General features: G+C 41.3%; 1 protein-coding gene across 1 annotated transcript in view; it reads right to left on the bottom strand.

Annotated features, from left to right (window-relative positions):
* Positions 1-23041, bottom strand: part of MTIF2 (mitochondrial translational initiation factor 2) — a gene marked incomplete in the record, with an annotated part of 1010271 nt that overhangs the window by 561275 nt on the left and 425955 nt on the right.

The following is a 23041-nucleotide window of genomic DNA, read 5'->3' as shown; positions in this document are numbered from 1 at the left end:
GAAGGTCTTTGGCTAACGAAGTTCACAGATGACTGCAAACTAGGAGCCATAATCGAAACTCCTAACGATGTGGACATCATATAAAAAGGCCTCACTGAGACAGATGCCTGGTGTCAAAGCCATGGCCTCAAGCTCAATGCCAAAAAGTGTATTGTCATCCCTTTTGGTAAAAACTCTGTACCCATGAACTACCACTTAGGCGGTAGTCTACTTAACACCGAAAGTGTGATGAGACCTTGGGACACAGGTGGACAGTAGTCTCTCCTTTGATCATCACATCGCCACAGTAGTCAGGAAATCCTTCTACGTGGCACACATCATCCATCCAGGAAAAAAGAGGTGTTTGTTCCCCTCTACTCATCACTCATTAGACCCATTATAGAGTACAAAGCCCCTTTTGGTATGTACCTTACAAGACATCTACAACAACTGGAAAGGCCACAGAAATACCTCACAAAGAGGATTACTGGCCTCAAACAGATGCCCTACGCAGACAGTCTCAAAAAACTCCAGCTTTACTCTGTCGCATATAGTCTACTCAGAGGATATCTCTGCCTAACCTACAAAGCTATATCAAACCCAGAGCTGATGGACATGCTCCACGTAAAGAAATCTCAATCCCTCCGAGATACATGCTCTAGGGACCTAAACCTTGTCACCACAATAAACAGAACATGCTGGAGGGATAGATTCCTGTCTCAGAGACTTCCCATACTATGGAACAAACTACCTATCTATATCAAACAAAGCTCCTCATTAGCACTCTTCAAGAAAAATCTTGAAGATTGGATGGGAGTTAAGAAATTCACCCCAGGGATCACTTCTGTGGCTCTGCTTGACAGGGGCACAGGAAAATAATTTTCTTGGGTGGCAAAAGCCACGGTACCGTTTGGCTAGGCTTATACAGACCCTAGGGCCAATAGCCTAGTACCTACCTATGAACAGTATCGGCTTAGTTTTAGAGGCATTCAGGTGCAACTCCTCTGCATAAGACCACTGGTGCAGTCAGTGAAAGCTAAACGGCATTGTTTAAGTAAACGGTCAGCTAAATTAACAGCAGAGTCATCTATACATTCAAATGGCAGTGAAGCTCTACAGTGATTAAGTGCGTTTTCACTAATATTATGAACAGAAATGGGGCTAATACAAAGCCCTGAGGAATTCCTAGTTCATAAGTGAGAAAGAACTATCCACCTGCTCTATGTCCCAAGTAGCTACAGAACCACTTTTCAGAAATGACAGTGAAATCGTGAACTCAAAGGATCTTGCTCATGCTTAGTGACATACTGTATGGAATGCTTTGAATGGGTCCAAGGAAAGTACATGTGCTAACTTGCTGCAGTTGATAAGTGCTGTGTTTAACGCTTTAGCATAAAACCATGCTATGCAGATTTTATTTATTGACATTGTATTTGAGGTTAACAAGATTTTGTTGAAGAGCACACATTTCTTTAAAAAATTACAGAGTAAAGACAAAAGTTGTAAGAGATGGTAGTTGTCCAAAGTCATAGAAGGACTGTTGCTGTGCAATAGCACAATTATGTATCTGTTTCCAAACAGCAGGGACTTAACCTTTGATACAATCCGGATAAGCAATTAACCTCAGTGCGATTTTCAAGAATTTAAGTAGAAAAACTATCACTGGCAAGAGATCCAGATTTGGGTTCAAGTAGATGTGCACTGAATTGCATATAATGAATGTAGTGTGATGGATAGACAGTTGCAGTTGAGAAGATCAAAGAAGCTTAGCTGTAGGGCCAGACCTAACCTGGTTTCGAAACAGGTCAGCAACCTCTGTATTACTGAAATGAAGACGCAGAATAAAACAACCACTTTAAGTCCTCCAAAATCTTCTGAGGTCACAAATGTATAAGAACCGCTGTTTAAGGAAGTGCCTCTGTTGCATGTCTCTTTGCATCTGGCTTATTCAGAAACCACAATAAACTGCTAGTAAAATCATTTTTTACTGAACATTAGCATCTTTATTTCACAAGTAGTCCTAGGGAGAATGACTGTTTTGATCAGTCTTTTCTGTCTGGCAGCCTCACTATTTAAGACACTAAGGAAAACATTAAAAAGAATTACTGCTTTATCTTCTCTATCACAGAGTAAACATCCCACAAGGTAGGTAGAAAGATTTCCATCTCCTAGGCTGTCTAAGATGGAGCTCTCTCAAAGAACTGTCAGACTACTGAAAGGGATGACAAAGGATAATGTCTACAGGAAAACATGATGCGATAGCTGATAAGTGCACTTTAATAGATGCACAGGATAACCCACTAATGGAAGAACTCAGCCAGGTACTTCAGAACCACAAGCTCAGAAGCAAAAGCTGGTTCTACACTATTAGCAGAACACTGAAGAGCCTTTCAATCTGGCCAGGTACAACTTCTTAGTGTTGGGCCTCCTTGCTTCTTGAAAACCGTACAGTGCTTCCTCAATGAAGCTGCGTTTGAGAAAACTAGGCGTAAACTTTTGGAGCTTTAGCTCTAGATGTAAGGAAGACCCCATTTTCTGTAATAACACAGAGCGCAGTCTAGGGTTTTAAGGAACTGGAAACTAAGCTAGGAGAACTAAGGAAGTCTTGATCAAAGTGAGGTTATTAAAATGAGTTTTGTTCTCTCTTGCCTTGCCTTCTGGAACATCTGACTGCAGAAAATTGTGAAAGTCATAAGTCATACAAGCTGATATCCCCGAGAAGCAAATATTAAGTCTCAGAACCCCCCATCATTGTAACAGTTCCTGCAAGATTTGCTGTTTTGAGGCTAGCATCACTGTAGTAGCGGGATAAATAGGACTGGGTGCCTGTCAGAGTTGAAGGGGTGGCTGGGAAGGAATGACTAGATTTAAAAGACAGTTCATCTCACTTGGGGAGGGATATGTGCTTATGAACACTTTCTGTGGTAAAACTGCATCCCAAGCCCTTGCACATTAATAAGCATGAATGTGGGAGTCCAGGCTTAAGTGGAAAAATCTTAGATCATACTTGCAATGACGGTGCTGCTCCCAGTAGGAATGACCCTTGTCCCTGGGAATGAATGGGTCATAGGGCTGTCACCCAGGGGAGCAAATGGGTTAGACATGTGGTCTGGAGGGGTAAGCTCAATGGTTAGAGGACTAAAACAGTAAAATAAAAGTTTTTTAGCTTCCACTCATGTAAGTAGCAGAAGGATCTGATCAGCTCACCAGAACGTTCTGATCAGAGTGGATATATGTGATTTAAAAGCGCATGCCCTGACCAAGGCCACCTTCAATGCCACTGCACCCAATCTGCACAGTGGCTAACCATGCATCTCTACTTATCTGTTGCTATGCCACATCATAATGAGTTTGTAGAGTCAGCTCTTGCTTTAGCTGCTAATGATTTGTTTCAGCAAGAAAATGCAAAGGAAATGAAAAACAGTCTGAGAGCTATATGGACAGTTTTACTTTGGGAACTTTTCAGTCCAACTTCCTTAATGTTTTAATTCTGTGGACGTAAAATTTGAGTTGCCTATGAAGTCCAGGGTGTGTAGAAGGTACTCTCCTTTATTAAGATGGTTAGGGAAGAAAATAGGTACATGGATTGGCTGATTTAGATTATTTTCTGATGTAACTTCTGTAATAAAGAACGGGTTGGATCTCAGAGACACAATGCCCTTGTGAAAAAAAAAAAACAAGTATAGGGGAGTTGAAGATAAGGCTTGAAGTTCTGAAATCCTCCTTTCTGACGTGATGGCAATCAAAATAAAATTTTACAGGACTGAAATTTTTATGTCTGTGGACAAGACTGACTCAAAAGGGTTTTTGGTCAGAGTTTTCAGTACATAAATGTGGTCCTGGAGGCTGGACGACACAAAATGAAAACGTTCAAAAGGCCTTGCAGAGCTCGTGTAATGCAAGACAATGGTTTTGAAAACCATTCTGAAAATTAGAAATGGATGCCAAGTTGTACCGTAATAGCAACTTCAGCCAGCCTCAAATAAATTTGAAAGGCACTGTACAATCATTGTAATAGAAACAGAAAAGGGGTTACACTTTGTCCAGCAGCCCATATGGAGAATTTTTTTTTTTTTTGCTCTTGTAAATGTTGAGTGATTGCTTTTGTGAAATGGAGAGAATGCAAATCACACTCTGGGATAAGGACAAACTCTTGGCTATCAAGGGAAATGGAGAAACCATGTACTTAGCTTGAGGCTCCATAAGTCTGTGTGAGACAGAAGACCCAGATGGAGAATTAGAAGCCATGGGTGCTTCTGTAGATGAGGTCTGAGCAAGGTGAGATGGTACATTATAGAGAAAGTTATTAATATATCTGTACAAAAAAGATAATTCTTTTGTTGTGACATTATATAAAACACTAAGTTCAAACATCAAAAAATATTTAGTGTGCAAACAGTTTGTGTGAAATACATGTGATAAGCTAACATTACATATTATTTATAAGACATGGGTAAGAAGGATTACAGTATAGTTAATACAATTAAAATGAGGTAAGGGGTGTGGTACATTAGAAGAAAGGATGATTAGAGTTAAAGCTAGAACGGGGAGAGAAGACACCGTACAGCTGAGAGTCAAGGATAGTGGAAGAAATATTAAGGTACACACTGAAAGTCTGGTTAAGGGAGAGAGGTAAAAAGTATTTGAAAGAGATGGATAAAGTGGGACTGGAGCATTGATAAAATAACTTACTTCAAAAATAAAAGTTATTCTTTAAAACAATTTTTGTTTAAATGTAAAATAATTCAATCATGCTATTACTGAACATAGTCTTGTTACATAAATACTTTACTAAAAGCTTTGTGAACAAAAGACACTTTTGGCCAGATTTCAAGAGTTGTTCTCAGTGTAAATCTATCATGATTCAGAAAGACTTGCTCTCTGTATAAGTGATTTAACTCTGTGTAAGGCCTGATTATAAACAGGGTTACTTACCCCAGGAACCAGATTCCAAAACAACATCTTTTTCCTGATTTAACTCTTTTTTCACAATCAAAATCACTAACCAGCCTTGAAAAGTCCTCTACTTTTATGAAGGTATATGTTAGCAAACTGATGCTTCCTGTAAATACTACATCTAATATCTCATTCTATACAGCTAACAAAGAAATAAAGTTTTGCCCAAAATGATGTAAACTTCAAGCAAATCAATTGTGCTATTCGTATATTCAATAAATTCACTAAATTAATTTCTGGAACCATTTCAAATTGCCAAAATGTCATCAAGATGTTTATGTACCAGGACTTTCAAGATGGCTGCACATTGAGTAACAGCTTAATTCTAGCTCTTCCAGTGTGAAAACAGACACTCAGCAGAGGAGACCAGTAGACTTGTGTTTATGGGTAAATTTCAGTAACTGATTAGTAAGTCTACTGCCCGGATGCCAGGAAAAAAATACAGAGGACATGGAAAAAATCGGCTACAAAAAGGGAGGAAGAAACATTGACTGAAGCTGTTCAGCAAAAAGCAATGCAACCTCCAGACATGAATTCTACAGGAAGATATAAGGCAACTGCACACAGACCTGGTTAAACACTGATGGAGTGTATCAACACAAACAAAAGACTGGAAAAAAATGAAAGAAGGTTTAAACAAATATTCAGATGAGGTGATAAAGCTGCAAAAATAAGAGGCTGAAATGAAGAAAAGGCTGGCTGAATATGGGACTGCTCAAGAAAAGATGTTTAAAAAAATAATGAAAACCTGAGATTTTCAGCTATACAAGAGAAGCTGGAAGGAACAGACTGCATTAATTTTTATGAAAGCACAAATAAGCACCTGGACTGGTATTCCACAGCAGGAGATGTTAGTTGAAAGGGCACATCATGTCTATGGTCCAAACGTGGCTATGAGAAAACAACCTAGATCTTTAATAGTAAAGATGCAATCCTACCAACAGGAGTTGATTTTGATAAAACTGTGGCAGAAGGATAAAGTACTAAAACTGGGAGACAGCAGAGTGTTTGTGGTGGAGAATGATTACTCACTGTACACCCAAGGTAGAAGAGAAGCAAATTTATTTCACTATTCAGAGAATGTAGCAATGCATGTGTGAGATTCAAACTGCTGTACCCAGCTGTCTTCAAAATATTCTTCCCTGGATGGAAAAAATCATTTTTGATGAAGTACATGCTAAGGAGGAAATACAAAAGTTAGTCCAACAAAAAGTGAGCTGTATAACAGAAAGATTCTGCTTCTTGTTCTTCTGGTGATAAAGACCAGAGAGAGACTGTACCTGTGAAACTCTTTCCAGTGTTTCAAAGAAAAATGTAGGAGTGAAGGAAGGGAGCATGTGAGTTGACTAGAAGAATTGACAGTACGTTGGAAATGAAGCAGAGACAGGATTTGGGAGGTGGAGATGAACACTAATAAAACTAGTAACAATGTAGGATTACAATGCAATAATTATGTGTGTGAAATATGACAGAACAAGAAAATCTGGAAATATTGGACTTTTTCAGAATTTGTTGGACTTGTGGGAGACTCAAAGAATATGCCCTACTTCATGCCATTAATGTTCAAACAATGCTTTGGGGAGGGGAAAAGGTGGAAGAAAGTTAACAGTAAGTAAAGACATTTTTTTCTTACTAGCACTATTTTTGTGGTGTACGATTTTCTTTGTATGCTGTAAAGTTTTCTCTGTTATTTTTAAGTGTAATGGGGACTGTAAACAGGTGCTGTTGTTCTTTCGCCCTTCTCTCTCTCTCTTCTTGTTCAGTTTTAAGAAATGTAGGCATGACAAAAGAAAAATTAATGTGCTTTTTCTCATTCTTGCATGAGGAAATCACTGGATTAAGGATCTTAGATTGGTTTAGTAACAAGTTTTAAAGGTAAGCGAGTAAATGAAAAAGTGATTATTATGAGGCTTTTTTCTAACAAATACATGTATGCTCAGTAGCAATTCTGCAGTTCGTCTTCATGTTTCCATGGAAACAATCTGATAAAAGAGAAGCTGGCTGATTGGTTCTTGTGTCGCCATGGAAACAATCTGATAAAGAGAAACTGGCTACAGGCTGGTGGAGAGTGATTGGCTTAAGAAAAAAAAACCCGAGAAGAGAAACTGGCAAGGACATAATGTTCTCTGAAAGCATTCAGCGGTTTTCTCACCTGGGAGAACTATACAGAAAAGACAGAACCAATAAGCACTTGGCAGAAGCACAGGCTGCATCATGTGTCTTAGCATGTTTAACCTTTCTTTTATGTTAAATCAAGTCTGAGTGTGGTTGTCATTTTGGGCCATTTGTTCCTATTAGAAGGGTAAAACTTTAGTATTTGAAGATGTACACAGTTTTTTCTGTTAGTATCAAGTTAATATGTGTTTCAGCAGGGTATTGGGGGTGTGTTCTTTTTTGTTTGTTTGAGGGCTTTCAATAAAACAGTTTTGTAAGATGTGATACAGGCTCAAATGGATATGACAAGAAACAACTGTATAAAAGTTCAACCTGTCAAACAGTGTATGCATGTAACACAAAACCTGGAAGTAGACATTTAACAAAAAGGTGTTATACATAAAAGGTAGGAATAATAGTTTTTAATGCAATGATGCTTTCTGTAATGTCTTTAAATGTCAATGGTCTCACAGATAAATACAAAAAGAAAGAGTAGTGGACTATATTAAAAAATGTACCGTGCAAATAACTATGTTACAGGAGAGACTCATAAAAAGAGCTGAACATGTGAATTTGATAAAGAAAGGCTTTAAGGATGGTTATTCAGCAGAATACCTGGGACAAAGGAAAAGAGGAGTACTTATATTAATTGCAAGAGGAGTTCCAATAGTGATAGAAAATGATAAAAAATATAATAACGGCAGATTTGTAGTGCTAAGGGGCTACTGGCAAGGGAGGAGGATTATACTGGCTTGTATTTATATTCCACCTAAAACTTGCTATAATGGAGTTTAAGAAAATTCTGGGAGAAATAATCAGTTTTCAGCAAAGAATATTACTTATAGGTGGGGAATATAATTTGATTTGAAACAGTGAAGATGTGTCTGGGGAGGGGGGCAGAAGGGAAGGTATAACAAAGGAGGGTAGATTTTTGAAGAAATTTATGAAAATATTTGGCATGGAAGATGCAAATTCAGTAATAGGAGTTCAGAGTAAATTTATATATCATTTCCCAAGATATAAAAACTGGGCTAAGCTAGACAGAATTTAAATTTCACAGGAACATGTTCATTTATTTTAAGGTCTTGATACACACCCAATAGCTATTTCAGATCATGCACTAATAACCAAAATAAAAACACAGTAATGAAATAAAAATGAGACACTGGCATATTCCCACCTACCTTTTGAAAAGAGAGGAATTTAAGTAAAGGGTATTGGAGATTATTCAGGACTTATTAGAGAGGATAGAAATTTCTTCTGAAAATATAGCTAGGAGTGGGATAAAATTAAGGTGGGGGTTTAAAACTATGGTAGACATAAAAGAAAGGGAGCTATGGATAAGAAGCAACAAGAATTATTTAGAGGGACTGACAAATGTTAAAGTACTGCAGAATAGGGAGAATCTCACAAAACAAGAGGAGGATCAACTGCAGAATGCTAAGCAGAAAATAAGGGATTACATCGATAATATGCACAAGTTTAGAAAGATTGCTGTTAAGCAGCTGTTTTTGAAAACAGTAGAACAGAAAAACTTTTAGCATAAGACTCGGGCAACAAAAAGTAGAAAGGGCTGTTGCCAAACTTATGGAGTCTATAACAAAGGAAGGTAACAAGATTCTGTAGAGGCATCAGAAATATTTTGGAAATTCTATTAAAGTCTACATAAAGCAGAGAAATATGGAAATTAAGCAAAGAAACAAATAGAAATGTTTATGGAAGAATTAAATATGCCAAGGTTAGAGGTAGATGAGGGTGAATTACCTAATTGGTTAGGATAGGAGGAAATAAAATGAGATTTGTGATGTATAACCAATCTATAGGAAAGAACCCAGGAACAGATGGTATTCCTGTGGAAGTTTGGAAGCTGGGAGGGAAAAAAATGATAAAGATCAGGAAGGTTTTGTTTAACAGTATCTTAAAAGGAGGAGGAGAAGTACTAATGCCCTGGAAGAAAGCAGTGGTAGCTGTAATACCTAAAGAGGGTAAAGATCCATCAGACCCAGCTTCATACAGGCCCATTTCTATCTTCTTCTTTCAGCTTTTCCCAGTTAGGAGTCGCCACAGCTGATCAACTGTCTGCTCATGATTGGCAGTGGAGTTTTACAGTGTTGTGGTGAATTACTTTTCTCATTGTTCTCATGAAGTCTTATGATGAAAGCGCTTCACCATTTTTATCTTGTTTTCTGTATTCGCTGTGCCTTCAGTGGCAGTTTTTACCGAGTGTTTTTACTCATTAAATGTTGGATTTTCTACCTTGGTCGTAGGATTATTGGCTACATAGAGTGGTATATCTTAATTTACTGGTGGCATTTTACCACTCCAACACCATTTTCTGTTTTTGACTTTTACAGTGTTGAGTTGCCAGCCCAGTGCCCAACCTTCCACAGAAGGCACACACTCACACCTAGTGCCAATTTAGTGTGTCCAATCCACATACAGCATGTCTTCAATACTCAACCATAATTATAAATTGTTCATGTCTATAATGGCTAAAAGAATGACAAACATAATGCCAAAACTGACAGATATGGATCAATGCGGTTTTGTGGAGAGGAGGCAAACATTTGACAACATTAACAGGACACCGATGATCCAGAGGGAAGCAGAATGTAAGAAGATGCCATTGCTGTTGGAGGATCTTGATGCAGAGAAAGCATTTGACAGAGTAAGCTGTGACTTTATAAGCAGGGCAATGGAAGCATTTGCATTTCCTGAAAAAATTATAAGGTTCATTAAGAGATGTATGAGGGATCGGAGGCAAAAATTAAAGTGGAGGAACCAGGCAGGGGTGTCTTCTTTCCCCTTTGCATTATATTTATAACCACTGGCAAAGAAAATAAAGGACTCAGAAACTCAATGATATAATTGGTATGGTAATCAAGAAAACCTGGCTCTATTTGTAGGTGATATTTTATACTCAACAAAACCAGAGAAACATTACAGTCCTGTGAACATTTTGAGAGTTTGAAATATTTTCGGGATACAAAATTAATGAAGCTGAAACAAAGACAATAGCGGCAAATTACATACCCACACACAAATTGATTCAGTAATATCTGTATTTTTGGGGACATGATAAAATGAAGTATTTAGGCATATGGATTAAAAACGATTCTGTGTGGCAGCTAAGGATATGTGGGAAAAGACTAAATGAAAGATAATACAAAAACTGAGAAAATTGAAGCTTTGTTATATGGATAGTAAGATACAAACAATCAAAATGTTTTTGTCCCTTTAGTCTTGTACACTGGTCAGGCATATTTTTATCCACCAGAGAAGTTGTGGATAGCAATTAATAAAGAGCTGAAGGCCTTAATCTGGGAGGGGAAGACGGCAGCAGCAGTCAAGTGGGATAAGCTGATTCTTCCACTAGAACAGGACAGATTGGGATTACCCAACTTGAATGGGTATTTCAGAGCTACACAGTTAAGGCTCCTACACATAGCACAAACAGAAAACTATAATTCAAAGTGGAAAGGGATGATGTTGAAACAGGGGGAAGCTCAAGAAACAAGGAGAGACTGGGATTTTGGATGCAGACCTTTAAGAAGAACAACAATAATCCTACAGAATATTATATCCATAAAGTAGCAGAAAATATTTTAAGAACCAAGCCAAAATGGGAAAGGAGAAAGGAGATTCTGATGAAAGGGATGACTGCAATCAGGGATACAGATAACAGGCAAAAAATTGGCAAAGGAACTAAGGTATAACAAATAACTAGAAAGGGAAAGGTAACAGGAACAGGCCAAGAATTTATTTGAACTGCAGGTTAGGGATCGTCTTCCCTATCAAGGACTGATATCAGAATATAGGCAAAGAGAACGAAATAGGGGGGTCCTAAATGAAAGACCAGCACTGGTAGAATTTTTAGTAGACTCTAGAACAGAAGCTGTCATTAAAAAAGGAACAGTTAGCAGAGCATAAAAATTATTGCATGATAAGAATCAATCAGAGGAGGTTAGAAAGGATTGTGAAGAGAGACTGAATAAGCAAGTCACAAAGAAACAATGGGAGAGTACATGCATGTCTCCCACACATGCAACAAAATCTAGAAGATTTAGGATTTTTGCTTGCAACTGTTTACATAAATATTTTTATATCCCAAGTAGACTCCACAGAAATTTTCCTGAAGTAGACAGCAAATGTTGGAGGTGTGAAGGGGAAGAAAGAGGTACTTGGAAACACATTTTCTGGGAGTGCAGTGGGTTACTGGACTTTATGGATTCCCTGCGGGATGCACTGTCAGAGATGCTGGGTGGGCAGACTGGTGTGATGGGGGGAGATGATTTTTTTTGAACTAAGATACAAAATCAGAAATGCCTAGACATGGTAAGGCCTTGCTAAGTCTAATGATGTTGGCTGCCAAAAAGGCAATTACTAGAAAATGGAAATAAAATCTAAACCAACTATATTAGAAGTAGTGAACATAGTAACAGATACAACACAACTGAAACTGAAATCTTTAGAAAAGAGTAGGAGCAAACTACACAGGAAAAAATGGGAATTGCGGGAACAAAACATACAGGGGAAGAATGAGGTTTAAAAGAAGGCAGGACTTAAATGAACTATGCAATGTTTGACTGAAAATTATTGGGTAGATTGTAAGTGATGTATAATGTTTGCAACTGGGAGTATGTCAGTATGGTTTGTGATGTAAAATGCTTGCAACTAGGACTGTCGGTGTGGTTTGTTTTCATTTATATAAATGTATGATTCCTTATGTTGTAAGTGATGACTTAATAAACAGGTTTCTTTGTTTTTAAAAAGGGGAGGATTGAATAATTTATGTAAGGTTGCTTAGGTTACATGATGTATAGCAATATATGTGAAGTAGGTTTGTTATTGTTAATATGTTAATATAGTTTGATTACTTTTGTATAAATGTAAATTTGCATATGTGACAAGTGATAATTCAATAAAGGTGTGTTTTAAAAAAAAAAAAGATGCTTATGTACCACTAATTTGGTCCATTATTGGCTACTAAATTTTTTTTTTTACCTCCAATTGGGCCATTTTAGCTTTAGTACAACAGCAGGCAATACCTCTTTTTAACCGACAAAACCCATTTCCCAAATAAAGATATTTCGTAAAACAATTTCTGCTAAAATGCAAAACACTGCAATCATACTATTAGTGTTTGCAGTTTAATTACATGAATAAAGAAAAATTGTGTATGTAAAATATTACCATAACCATAGATGCCCTTCTCTTCCATGTTGCAGTATTCTACATGTGGGTTTACCCCTCTTCCTTCGCTTATGCCCAGACAGTATTCCAAAGTTTTTCAGTCCCTCAGTGCTGTGTGGGATGTCTGATGTGGCTCAGGGAATGTGGGCCATAAAAGTGACATCCGCACACACCAGCCCTCAGAACTGAAGGCCCCAGTCAGAGCTAGTCCTAGGAGGGCAGAGCCCATCCAGTGCCACCCAGAAGGGCAAATGCAACCTAACAGGAGGGGAAGGAGGGTGGGAAGGAATACTGCAACATGGAAAAGAAGGACATCTATGGCTATGGTAAGATTTTACACAACTTTTCTATGTCCTTCTATTCCAATGTTGCAGTATTCTACATGTGGGTGAGTGCCAAAGCTCACTGTGGATGAAGAGGTGGTCTGGAAGCCATCTCCTGGAATCAGTGAAGGATAGCCCTGGCAAACTCCGCTCTGGCTCTAGAAATATAGTCCAGTTTGTAATTCTTGGTGAAGGTGTGAACTAAAGACCAAATAGCTGCTTTGAGGATAGTAGAGGTATCTAGCCCCCTAAAGAAGGCTCCTGAAGAGGCCATAGCTCTGGAAGAGTGTGCTTTTACACTACCTTGTTGGTAGCAGAAGGTGATGGCCTTGGAGACCCAGGCCGAGATGGTCTGTTTGGTCACTGCTTTCTCCAGGGCTCTAGGGTAGGAGACAGTTGTTCAGATCGTCTGATGGACTTGGTTTTGTGTACATAAAACCTGAGCTGTGAACATCTCGGAAATGAAGTACTCTGTCCCCCTGAAGATTGGGGAAGAATGTAGGTAGGTGTATGGCCTGGTTCAAGGACAGGTCATACACCACCTTGGGCATGAAAAAAGGGCTAGTTCTAAGAGTAACCCTGCCATTGTTGAAAACTAGGAAGGGTGGGGTAGCCATAAGAGCTTGTAGCTCTGAGACCCTCCTGGCTGAGGTCAAGGCCAGTAATAAAACCGTTTTCCATGTGCAAAGTTTTAGGAAGGCTTTGTCTGCTGCTTTAAAGGGAGCCAGAGTGAGTTTTTCCAGAACACAGTTAAGATCTCAAGGTGGAGGGGATGGTTTCCTGGGGGAGTCTTAGGTGGAGTACCCTTATGAGGAAGAGTTTGGCAGGAAGTCTGGATGCTAGGGGTGGATCCAGAGGGGAGACGTGCAGAGACCGCAGACAAGTGGGCTTTAATTGAAGAGTAGGCCAGACCTGTCTGCAGCAGTTTAGACAGGTAAGACAGGACTAGAGGGGGTCTTGCTTGCCAGCAGGTCCAACTGTCTTTTGTGACACCATATGGAAAACCTTTTCCACTTTGAAAGATAAGATTTTCTTGAGTTAGGTTTCCTGGCATCCTGCAGGACATTGAGCGTGTCCTCATTATAAAGGTGTCTAAAGAGGATCAAAATCCTATCAAACACATGGTGAGGTGCAGTGACTGACACTGTGGGTGTATCTGTGATCCCTTGTGCTCTGTGAAGAGGTCCACTGAGGGGGGGGTAACTTATGGTGATTCCCTTTGGACAATTGAAGGAGTAGCGGGAACCAGTGCTGCCTTGGTCAGTAGGGAGTCACCAGCAAGATTTTTGGTCTGTCCTGGTGGATTTTCAGCAGGACCTTCTGAATCAATGGGAAAGGGGGAGGATGCATACAGAAATTTCCCCTTCCAAGATATTGAAAAGGGATTTGTTGCCAGTGTCTGGGGGTCTGGTATCCTGGTGCAGAAGTCAGGAAGTTGCCTGTTGATGGAGGAGGCAAAAAGGTCTATTTGAGGTATACCCCACCGGTGGACCAGGTCCACGAAGACCCTGTGAAGCATCCATTTGTGGTTGTTTGTGATGGTTCTGCTGAGACATTCTGCCTGGGAGTTGTGAAGAGAGGGGATGTAAACCGCCTGCAGGGATACTCCCTGTGAGGTGGCCAGTTCCCAAACCAGCAGAACTAGTCTGCAAAGGAGGTATGATTTGGTCCCTCCCTGTTTGTTGAGATACCACAAAACCATGATGTTTGTCCATGAAAATCTTCAATGGGCCTTTCTGGAGGTACGGTAGGAAGGCTTGCAGGGCAAGACAAATTGCCCTCATCTCTCTAACATTGATGTGTTCTAGTTTGTGTGGCATCAGCCGCAGGCCCTGCAATTTTCTTTGCCCTAGAGTTGCTCCCCAGCCCAAGTCTGAGGCATCCATATGCATGCCTTGTGTGGGTAGGGGTGGCTGAAGAGGTAGACCTGGGCTGCTGGCCACTTGTACCAGCCACCAGTGAATTTCTAGTATCAAGCAAAGGAGAAGGGGAACCCTGTACTCCAGAAGATGGGAGTGTTGGGTCCAGACTGACAGAAGGTACCACTGTGACTTCCTCATATGCAGTCTTACTAAGGGTAGCATGGTACTGGTGGCTGCCATGTAACCCAGAAGTCTGAGGGAATGCCTTGCTGTCAGCTCTGTAGCTTGAGAGATGCAAAGCAGGTGTTCTGTCAGGGATTCCACCTTTTGTCGTGGCAGGTAAGTCTTCATGAGGTCTGTGCAAGTTCTGCACACCAGGAAGACAATGTCCTGAGTGGACTCCAGGTGTGATTTTGGGAGATTTATCTGGAATCCTAGAGACTGTAGGAGGGGCACAACTACATGAATGTGCAACAGAAGGGTCTCCTTGTTGTCCACCTGAATCAGAAGGTCGTCTAGGTAAGGGAATAGTTGGATTCCCTTTGTTCTGCAACAGGCAATCACTGGAGCCAAACATTTTGTGACACCCTGGGTGCAGTGGAAAGCCCAAAGGGCAAGGCAGAGAACTAAAAATTGTATGTGCCTGTCAAGAACCTCAGGTATTTTCTGAATGTGTGTTTTATGGGGATGTGGAGGTAAGCATCCTTTATGTCTAGGGTTGCCATGAACCCTTGGGGCAGTAACAGGGGGAAGAGGGTAGGTAAAGTCAGCATCTTGAAGGTAGGGATCTTTAGGAATAAGTTGAGATAGAAGAGGTCTAGTATTGGTCTCCAGGATCCATCCTTTCTGGGGACCAGAAAAATACTGGAGTAGAAACCTCTTCCTTTTGCGGCTGTAGGCACTGGCTCAATGGTACCCTGAGTCAGCAGAGCTTGCAACACAGGTTGCAAGAGATGTAATTGTTGTGTTGGGGGCTGTGGAATGCCCGTTCGTTCTGGGGGGGGGGTGGATCCAGGCCATGAAGTAACCATTCTGGAGGATGGACAGGACCCATTTGTTCGAGGTGTTGTGAGGACCATACAGCGAGGCAGTGAGAGAGAGAGACGGACTGACAGGGATAGAGAGGGAAGAGGGGGAAGGGGCAAGGTTGGCAGGTAATCAGATGCTACCTGCCCTATCTTGAAAGGGTGGCCTCTGGCTGGAGGAGGGAGAAGCTCTAGCCGGAGGGGGCTGCTTCCTAGTAGGTTTCCTGGGCCTGGAGGGGGCTGCAGGGTGAGACTGTTTTCTAATGAAGTGGGTTTTTGAAGGGTAGTTCCTTTGAAACTTTGGTATAGCTGAAACAAGCAGGTGTTTTAGGTCCTGCATTTCTTTCCCTTTTTGCTGAAAGGACTTAAAAGGTCAGCCACTTTAGCACCAAACAAGGCTGTATTATCCAGGGATGCATCAATGAGCTTTGCCCTAAAGTAGTCAGGCAGGGGCTGTAAGTGTAACCATGAATATCTCCTAGAGACAGAAGCTGATGCAGCTGACCTAGATGCGGCTTCAGCTGCATCATAACTGCACTTTGAGTGCCTGGTCACCTGGGCAGTAAGGGCCAGGAGGGAAGACAGTGATGTTTTGGCTGTGCAGTCTGGAATATCAGCAAACTCCTTGGTGGCTTTTTCCTGGAGGGTTAAGGTATACTTGGCTGTGTGTGTCTGGTAATTAGTAGCTCTAAAGGACAGGGTAGAAGTGTAAATCTTCTTTCCCAGACGCTCCATGGCCTTGCTGTCTTTGTCAGAAGGAAGTATGGTGGTTGTATGTTGGAGTTTGGAAGCCTTAACTGTGGATATGGAGAAAGTAGCTGGGTCTGCTGGAGGACACTTGAGGAGGTATTTGTCTGATTTAGGCACTTTATAGATTCTGTCAGGTATGCATGGGGCAGGTGGTTGTGAATCTGGGTTTAAGGATGCTGAGGAGAAGGCATCCATAAAAGCAGGCAGGATTGGAGGTACAGCAGGACTCGGGGAGTCCATCTGAATGAGGTCATAGTACCTCTTCTGAGCCTCAGTCATTTCAGTGGATACCCACTTAAAGTGGTCTTGTATCTTAGATATCGTTTCCCCAAAGGTCAATTCCTCAGCTGGGGAGTCCGGGTCTACGGATTCTTCTTCTGGGGAACCGTACTCTCTGGGAGGTGTAAGAGAGACTCTTCAGAGGAAGAATCAGAAAAATCCTCCTCTTCTCTCCTAGCAGGGTCTGAGGTTTAAGGCCTAGGACTCAAGAGTGGAGGGGCAATGCTAGCACTGCCTGCAGAGGGAGGCCAGGCCGTAGGGCCGTAAAGGCATTGAACAAGCTTTGGCTGAAAGCCTGCCGGTCAGGCATGCTTTCAGACAGGGAAGATATATGCTTCATTTTCTGTTTCTTTTTGAGGGGCCTAGCTGGCATCCGAGTAGAAGGCCTCGAGTCCCGAGACTGTAAGGGAGCGGCGGAATCCGACAGGCCTACAGAAAGTGCTGGTTCCCTGCCGGCATCTGAGACAGATGTCAGTAATACCTCTACGGAAGTGCCATCCACGCAGGAGTGTGCTGCTTCCTAGGAAGTACTCGCTTATCCTTTGTAGCGGAATCCGATTCCCCTGCCAGGCCGATGTTGGCCACAGGCTGAGGGATGGACAGTGGTTGTAGGCCGCATGGGTTTGGCCTTCTTTGGCGGCTCTGAAGGAACGTCTGAAGAGCCTTCCATCCCTAACGCTAGTTGTTTCAACCATTGATTCTCTAAAAATAAGTTTAGAGCATGCAAGTGGCTACGTAGGGTTTTGGGGACGAACGCCTGACAAATAGGACAGTTCTCGTAATCATGTTCTTTACGCAAGCAAAAAAGGCATTGATCATGAGTGTCTTTGTGGGGAATCTGCTGGCCACACTTACACTTACCCTTTCTGGATGACATGAACAAACAATATAATCAAAAAAAAAGAAAGACTGAAAGGTTCCCCAATGGGGTACTTATCTGATTTTCCAAATCTGACATCAGTGAGTAGCAGGAACACCTGGTGTACAACTGGTAGCTGAGAAGTTCTGAGGACTGGTGCGTGCGGACATGACTTTTATGGCCCACGTTCCCCGAGCCACTTCAGATGTCCCACACACCACTGAGGGACTGAAAAACTTTGGAATACTGGCCGGGTGTATGCATAGGATGAGGAGTAAACCCACATGTAGAATACTGCAACATTGGAATAGAAGGACATCTTGATGTGATCTCCCCGTCCCAAGATACAGAAGTACAGTAAACTCTCAGTTAACCAGAACTCAAACAAGCGGCACTCTCAAGCAACCAGGAAAAAAAAAATGAAATGGAGTACAATTTTCATGTGTTGCACTTTCTGCCCCCCCCCCCCCCGAAGAAACCTACCTTATGTTTTTAGTGTTTTACAGTTTTAAAAAGGAAGATAGGAATAAATTCTCTCTTCCCAACCTAAGAACAAGTCAAACCAAACAAATAGTGCAGGGTACAGTATTAGTCAGGCCTATTTTTAATAATAACTCTCAAGCAACCAGAAACTACAGTTATCCGGCATCTACCAATCTCCATGGGTGCCAGTTAACAGAGTTTACTGTATGCAAAAAAAAAAAAAAAAATGGAAACAAAAGAATATTCTGTATCCTCTAAAACTCTCACATTTTATTTAAAAAATGCCAGTTGTCACAACCATACAACCTAGCTTCATTTATTATTTTCTTTAACAGTTCATCTATTACTATTAAACCAGCTCTGACCTGGCCCGAGTGGTAGCAGGTGGATAACTTCAGTACCTGGGGGAGTCACTGAGGCCATAAAATAAAAACAATAAAACTGCTTGCCTTTCCTAGAGGAGATGCGTCCAGATAAGGAGACGCTTCAAGGGGGTCTGCAGACTGACTGCTCTACTTCAAACAGTGACTGCAAACGGAACGAATACTGGCACAAAGAACACTCCAGTTCCAGGAAGAAAGCAACCACTACTGGGTTTACAGCACTCCTCCCTTGAAGTGTCTATTCATCTCAAAGTTTCTCCTCTAGGAAAGGCAAGTGTTTTTATTGTTTTAATAGTTCATAATAGTTAATCTAGGAAAATATTAATGTGCTCTCTTTTTACAGCCTAAATAATAAATAAATCTGTCTAAAAGGGATTCATGAGGACCTCTGTGCATTTTTGACCCCCCCCCAAAAAGGGATATTACACCCAGACAAAGTTGTACACCTCAGGTGTACTGTCCATAGATTCATAGGTGATTACTAGGCTAATGGCATAAAAGCCTTTACAAGCCTAGTCCAATTCCAGATAAAACAGTTCTACTAATTCCAGATCCACTCATTTATATGCACTAGTAGTGCAGTTTATATCAATTTCTATACAACTACTTTCACTAGCCAAAAGAATTTAAATAATAACCCAATATACTCAGTCTGTATATCTTCACTCTCACCAGCTTTTATATATCTTAAACTTTTATTTCTTTCATGGCATTATGCCTCTCTTCATTTGAATTATAGAGCTAATTACCTTTACTTGACAAAATGATGAAAATACTCTATACAAATTCATTCAAAGACACAAAGCCAACTAAAGTACAGGATTAAATAAACTAGGCTTGCATAACTGTATGGTTCATGATTGGAATGCCATGACGACTAAAGAAAATATAAAATAAATGTCCTTACATATAAATTAAAATAATAATGTAATATACACCAAACTAGCTCTGCTAGAAGGAATAAAATATAAATCTCCATTTAACACAGGGGGAGGGAATGAATACTGCAACAGTGAAGAAAAGGACATCTACCATTATGGTAAGATTTTACACAACTGCACTATGTCCTTCCATTTCACTGCTGGAGTGTTCAAAACATTAGGGAGAGTGCCAAAGCTCAGGAAGAAACTTGGAAGGAGGAGGGACCAGCAGGCCCCTCTAGGAAACCATGAAGGATTGCCCTAGCAAAACCAGCTCTAGCTCTGGAGATTCCATCCAACTTGTACTGCTTGGTAAATGTATGCACAGAAGTCCAGGAAAGCTGCCCCAAGAATAGTGTTAGAATCCATACCCTTGAAAAAACAATAGAAGAAGCCACAGCCCTAGTAGAATGGGTCTTAACAGAATAAGGAAGGCTCTTACCATGAAAAATAACAAAAATAAATCACTTTTTGAGATTCAAGAAGAAATAAGTCTGCTTGGATGTGGCTAATCCCAAGGACCTGGGATGAAAGGAAACAAACAGCTGATCAGATTTTCTAATACTCAGTCTTATCCAAATAAAATCTGAGTTGTCTATGCACATCCAACTTGTGCAGCACCTTCTCACTGGCATTTTGGAGAAGGAAAAAGTGGACAAATAAATGGACTGATTAAGGGACAACTCATTCACCACTTTGGGCATAAAAGAAGGATTAGTATGCAAGGACACCCTGTCCTTATGAAACACAAAAAAGGAGGACAAGCCATAAGGACTTGAAGCTCAGACACCAGTATGGCAGAAGTAAGGGCTAACAAAAGAACAGTCTTTCAAGAGCAATGTTGCAAGGAAGCTGAAGCAGCAGGCTCAAAAGGAGCAGGAGTCAGTTTTTCTAAAGAAAATTAAGATCCCAGGGAGGACAAACAAGTTTCCTGGGAAGCCTAATATGAAGGACACCTTTAAAGAATTGTTTACTTTCAAATCTAGAAGCTAAAGAAGGAGGTAAAGGCAGACAAGCAGAGATAGCTGATAAGTGGGCTTTGACAGAAGACTAAGCCAACCCAGCATTAAGCAATTCACACAGATAAGAGAGAACCAAAGGAACATCCACAGAAACTGATCCAGGTTATGAGAAAGACACCAAACAGAAAACTTCTTCCATTTGGATAGGTAGGATTTCCTAGTATTGGGTTTCCTGTCCTCCTGCAGGACCCTAAGCAGGTCCTCAGAAAAAAGGTGTCTATGTGGAATCAAAATCCTATCACCCACAGAGTCAGTTGAACAGTGGACAGGTGGGAATGGATGCGGGATCCCTTGCCTTGTGTGAGTAGGTCTACCCTGTGAGGTAACTTGTGATGATTGCCCTTAGCTAAATGCAGAAGAGGGAACTAATGCTGTCTCAGCCAAAAGGGAGTCACCAACAAGATTTTGGAGCATGTTGAATTTTGAATAGGACTTTTGGAAAGGGGGGAAGGGGAGGGAAATCAAAGAAACGTCTCCTTCCTAGAAAAAGAGAGGACGTCCACCTTCCGCACGAGAGGACCTGGAACTCTGGCACAATATAGAGGAAGTTGTCTGTTCAGAGGGAAGGCAAATAGGTCTATTTGAGGTATAACCCAATGGTGGACAATGTCCAGAAACACATCCCTGTGAAGCATCCATTTGTGGGACTGAGTTAAGGACCTGTTCAGTGGGTCTATATTTCCTTAGGTCAAAACACTGTGGCAAACTGCCTGATCAGTCACTTGATACTGGACAGCAAGATCCCATACCAGGATCTTGTTCCCCCAGTTTGTTTAAATACCACATCACTGTGGTGGTGTCTGTAAACACCTTGAAAGATCCCAGGGAGAAAAGAGGATGAAAAGTCTGTAGAGCCAGCAGAAAGGCTTGCATCTCTGACACTGATGTGCTACTTCTGTTGAAGATGAGACCACACCCCCTGCACATTTAAGGAGCTAAAAGCTGCTCCCCATCCCATGTCTGAAGCATCTGTGAACAGCCCCTAAGAGGGAAGAGGGGGGATGAAAAGGCAGCCCTGGTTTTGGGGACAACTGCTGCATCCACCTGTGGAGTTTCTTCTTCAGACAGGGTAGAAAAGAAACTACAAATTCTAGGGGATGAACATGTTGAAGCCAAACTGACTTCAGGAACCACTGAAACTTCCTCTTGTGAAGTTTGGCCAGGGGGAGCATAGGGATGCTGGAAAGCCATGAAACACAGAGCTCTCAGAAACTCCCTGCCTGTAATGGAGGCCAGAGGAAGAAGAGTTTGAAAGGAGATGAGGGTCAAGGCCTTGGGAGTAAGGCAGGGATACCAGCAAAGACACCGTCTGAATCCTGCAACCCAGAAAAACATGGTCCCAAGGAGGAGTCAGAAAGGACTACTTGAAGTTCATTGTAAACCTCAGAGTCTGAAGAAGAAATGGCAAAATGCAGATTTTGCAACAGGATCTCTGGAGAGGATGCCTGAAACAGAAGGTCAACCAAGCAAGGAAATACTTTGATCCCCTGAATCCAGCAAAAAGCAATCACAGCAGCAAGGCATTCGGTAAATACCCCTGGAGCAGTAGAAAGGCCAAGGAGCAAAGCAGAGAACTGAAAATGAAACATAAAAACTTCCTGAAAAGGGAATGATTGGACTATGGGGATAAGCATCCTTGAGATCCAGAGACACCATACAAGCTATAGGAAGCAAAAGAGGGAACAAAGTCTGAAAGGACAACATTCGAAAAGAGGGCACCTTCGGAAAAGTGTTTAGATGAGAGAGGTCTAGAATTAGTCTCCAAGTACCGTCTTTTCTGAGTACTAGAAACATCCTGGAGTAAAACCCTCTCCCACCTTTGGGACACAAGCACCTCTTGAATAGTATCCAGAGTCAAAAGGTCCTGAAGCACCTCTGGGGAAAAAGGAGAGTTGTTCCCGAATACTCATAAAAGGTAGAAGGGATTTCCAAACCATGAAATACTGCTGCTGAATAATGGATAGAACCCAGGAATCTTGAGTAATCTGTAGCCAAACAGGAAGAGAGAGAGGCAAAGAGAGAGGAAAATGGCTGGAAAGAATAGGATAGTCAGACAGCACCTGGTTTATCTGGAAAGGAAGACTTCTGAGGCACTGAAGTCTGAGTAGCCTTAGCAGGAGGAGCCCACTTGCCACCCTTTTTTGCCCTTAGGAGGAGGGCAAGATTGCCTGCAAGCAAAGGCTGGCTTATTGGGGTAGCTTCTCTGAAATTTACTAACAGGAGAAACAAACATGCTTAAGTTCCTGTAAAGCATTTCCCTTATACTGAAGGGACTTAAACATAGCAGCAGCAGCTTCACCAAACAAGTGTTTATTATCAAGAGGGGCATCCCATCACCTTAGCCTTGATATCATAAGGCAAAGGATGAAGCTGAATCCAAGAATACCTCCTCTTCACTGACTTAAAAGCAGCAGCCCTAGAAGAAGCATCTGCTGCATCATAACTACACTTGATGGAATGATGAGCCACCTGGGAGGAAGTCCCCAACAGGGAAAGAGCAGAAGTTTTACCTTCAGTGTCTGGAAGATCAGATGTAACCTGACATGTCTAAGACAGGACAGTCAACAAATACCTGGACATGTGTGTCTGATAATTAACACCCCTAAAAGCCAAGGTAGCAGAGGTGCAAACCTTCTTACCTAGCCTTTCCACGGTTCTGCTATCTTTATCGGAGAGCAATAATTTGGGCAAAGGAAGCAACTGACAGGGCTTGTCAGAGGCTACAGACACTACTGAGTGGTCAGCAGCAGGACACCTGTACAAAAATTTACAGTCCTCAGGCACCCTATAGAACCTATCAGATTTCTTGGGAGCAGGGGGCTGAGAATCAGGAGCTTTAGAGGCATTGGAAAA

The sequence above is a fragment of the Protopterus annectens genome, chromosome 1.part2 (genome assembly GCF_019279795.1).
Source record: "Protopterus annectens isolate FY-2018-M chromosome 1.part2, PAN1.0, whole genome shotgun sequence".
NCBI classification, from domain to species: domain Eukaryota; kingdom Metazoa; phylum Chordata; order Ceratodontiformes; family Protopteridae; genus Protopterus; species Protopterus annectens.
This window is presented reverse-complemented; position numbering and strand designations above follow the sequence as displayed.